The sequence below is a fragment of the Anomaloglossus baeobatrachus genome, chromosome 8 (assembly GCF_048569485.1).
Source record: "Anomaloglossus baeobatrachus isolate aAnoBae1 chromosome 8, aAnoBae1.hap1, whole genome shotgun sequence".
NCBI classification, from domain to species: Eukaryota; Metazoa; Chordata; class Amphibia; order Anura; family Aromobatidae; genus Anomaloglossus; species Anomaloglossus baeobatrachus.
This window is the reverse complement of record NC_134360.1, coordinates 216077406-216081044: the sequence shown is the minus strand read 5'-3', so window position 1 is coordinate 216081044 and position 3639 is coordinate 216077406. Positions and strand designations below refer to the sequence as shown.

The following is a 3639-nucleotide window of genomic DNA, read 5'->3' as shown; positions in this document are numbered from 1 at the left end:
ACTCTGTTAGAGCCACAGTAGAAGGCTAAATTTAGCAAATGCATCCCCCCCTTGAAAGGGACAAGAAAATGCTGGGATATTGAAACAAGCTCGTGGACCAGCTTATCAGTAGTTTTCCACAAGACAGCAGTGAGGCACACAGCGTGCATTCTAGAATTCCAACCACACGAACATCGCTTTGTCAACGTAGAAGCATTAGTAGCATGTCACGGGGTATATGGAGAAAGGACAGGGGCCCCTATGCTGGCCTAAGACTCTTTTACCCTACGCTGTCCCTTATCTCAAAGGTAGGTTTTATGGTAACCAGGTTCGAGCCTGCAGCATGATCCTAACTCCTGTCTGGACTCTGATCTTACTCGCCCTCTCCCACATCCTCGCGGCAGGCCTAAAATAACAAAGACAAAACCACAAAGCGACACGGACAAGGGAGAATGGAAACTCATACACACAGCACTCAAAATACACAGAAGAGACCATATGTGTATTGGAAGGTAACATAAAAAGGAGGAAGTAACGCACAACAGGGGAACACTCACACCACTCAGAAGGGCAGTACGTATCACCATAAACAGGAACAACAAAAAGACCAGGTTCGCAAAAGCTATCTTCGACACAAAAATGAAGAAAGGCATGCTTAATATAGGGAGGAGACAGCTGCACACTACAATCAGCAACCTGAACACTAAAGGGTACTTTACGCGCTGCGATATCGGTACCGATATCGCTAGCTAGCGTACCCGCCCATGTCGGTTGTGCGTCACGGGCAAATTGCTGCCCGTGGCGCACAACATCGCTATCACCCATCACATAGACTTACCTTCCCTGTGACGTCGCTCTGGCCGGCGATCCGTCTCCTTTCTAAGGGGGCGGTTCGTGCGGCGTCACAGCGACGTCACACGGCAGCCGTCCAATAGCAGAGGAGGGGCGGAGATGAGCGGCTGGAACATGCTGCCCACCTCCTTCCTTCCTCATTGCCGGTGGACGCAGGTAAGGAGATGTCCGTCATTCCTGCGGTGTCACACATAGCGATGTGTGCTGCCGCAGGAACGATGAACAACATCGTATCTGCAGAAGCAATGATATTTGCAAAAGGAGTGACGTGTCAACGAGCAAAGATTTTTCACGTTTTTGCGCTCGTTGATCGTCATACCTTGGTGTCACACGCTGCGAAGTCGCTAACGGCGCCGGATGTGCGTCACTAACGACCTGACCCCGACGATATATCGTTAGCGATGTTGCAGCATGTAAAGCACCCTTTAGGTCCTGCTCACCAGTCTGCAGGGATTAACACCTGCAGAGCTGAAGACCAGTGAACCTAAAACAGCCGACACACTGCTCTGGCTGAATACCCCAGAAGCCTCAGGTTGCTTGTCAGACTCTGCAGTGTGAACAGAGTCCGACGCCAAAGTGCCAGCCGGTGTGCAGAGTTGAACATCACATAACATTACCCTTCCCTCTATGAGGGACCTCTGGAACCTCATGACGATTTGCCCTTGGTCTGTCAGGATGATTGAGATGAAAAGCCCTACCAAGACAATCCCTATGCATATGAATGCTGGTACCCAAGAGCTCTCCTCCAGGCCATAACCCCACCAGTGTACAAGATACTGCAGTGAGCAACGCACCACCCTAGAGTCAATCACCTTAGACACCTCGAACTATAGAGACCCATCAATAACGATTGGGGGTAGTGGGGTGGGAGGTGAAGCTCCAGACCCCACAAATCTCTTAAAAAAAAACTTGTGGAATACATTATGGATTCTGTATACCGCTGGTAAATCCAAACGATAGGCCAAAAGACTGATTATTGCAGAGATCTTGAATGGACCAATGAAACCAGGTCCTAGCTTCAGGGACGGCACCTTAAGCCTAATGTTCTTTGTGGACAGTCACACCCAATCACCCATACACAGGTCTGGACCAGGCACAGGTGGGCGTCGGCTGCGTGTCTTGCACGCACTCAGGACTCCCCTCCACACCTGATAGCGGTGACTCACACTCCACCAATGGAGATTCAAGTGCCTGTATATAGAGGCTCACTTCCTACACAGTCCCTGGGCTCCCACCACGTAGTTATTACACTACCATGCCACTCTAGGTAAGACCTTTTTGCTATGATGCTTTACTTTGCTCTACTTCGGTTTCTTTTTTCATGTGACTTACTTTACTCCCTGATACTTTACAGGCCTTTTCTTGGTGCTCTCACCCTTATCCAGAGGCCCCTAGGTATGTTCTTATCCTTTCCTTGCCTCCTCCTTTTTTGCCTTTTACATACCTTGATAGTCATGATCTCCTTTTCTTTCCCTAGTATCACGGATGTCATATTGCCCATCCATTTGTCATATTGCATATGATTGATAATCGCAGCACACATATGACTATGTCCCTTTGGTATGTATCCCCTTCCCTATATTCTACTTTTTTCATTATATACACTTTTTACTGATACTGTTCTCCTTTGACAGCATTCACCTTATATCCTATACTACAGTGTGAGCCCCTTCTCATTATATGCCTACCTCACCCTCCCTTTTTGGTATGTATCGTTATATACAACCCCCTCTTGTTTTCCCCCCCCCCCTTCCCCTTTTTTTCCCTGTTGTCCCTTTAACTCTTTCTCCACCTATACTAATTATATGTCCTCATATCAGGGTTTTCCTTGCCTACCTTATCGGTAGCAACCAATTCCTCCTGTTGGACTAATCCATCTGCTGACTTTACTAAGTAAGTCAAACATGGTCCTACTACTTTTACCACCTTAGTTACACTTGGTGACATCTTATGCATCTCCTTTTTTTCCTCCCCTTTTTTTCCTTACATTTTCCTCTTGCTCATAGGTCCTGCTGTACCTACATGATTCTTCATTATAACCATTATAACCATTTTCACGGGTATGTTTCCCATTTTTTCCTTTACTTCTTGACTATTGCATACTTTTCAGCTTCGCTCTTTTCCCTGTTTCCCTCTCCTTCTCACTATATCTCTTTTTTCCTTTGCATTGTTCTCTTCCTCCTTTCACCCTTCATACTCATAGGATTTCTCCTTTTCTAGCGGTTAGATCCCTTTAGGTTACCCCTCACACTACGACAATGGTTTCCCCCTTTTTTGCATAGTCCCCAATAGGTTACTTACCTTATTACTTGTTTGATGTAATGTCATGATGCATTTTGTAAACACTGTTTCTGTTTGTTTTTCTTTGTATACCATATCTCTTTTTCTTAGTGCTCTTGACCCCTGATGAAGGCTCCTGCGTGAGCCAAAACGTTGGGCGGGCAGTACAATAACTGTTGAAAAATAAAGAAATTTTGTTCAAGCATACCATACCTGGACTTACCATTTTTTCATATGCTGTGTGCCGGGATTACCCTTCTTGATGGACCAGGCACACGTCCAATGTCAGACACATGTTTATACCTAGAGTCCATGCTACGCAAGTGCTGCTGAACCTTAAACCAAGTAGATGATAATGCCAATCCTGCCAGATCCTTCTCCGGAACCCTGGGAGAGTGATACTTTTGTAATGTACAAAACTGAGGGTGTTGCCCATACACACAGAAAAAGGGTGATACCCCAGAGAACTCATGACAGTGATTGTTGATCGCGAATTCCTGGAGGAAGGAATGCCAACCACTCCTACTG

General features: G+C 46.4%; 1 long non-coding RNA gene across 1 annotated transcript; it reads left to right on the top strand.

The window, feature by feature from the left end:
• The first annotated feature begins 1970 nt into the window (after window positions 1-1970).
• Window positions 1971-2522, top strand: LOC142249436 (uncharacterized). Its single transcript, XR_012725049.1, has 3 exons — window positions 1971-2226; window positions 2309-2391; window positions 2466-2522. It is a non-coding gene; the product is annotated as an uncharacterized LOC142249436 (long non-coding RNA).
• Window positions 2523-3639: the final 1117 nt, after the last annotated feature.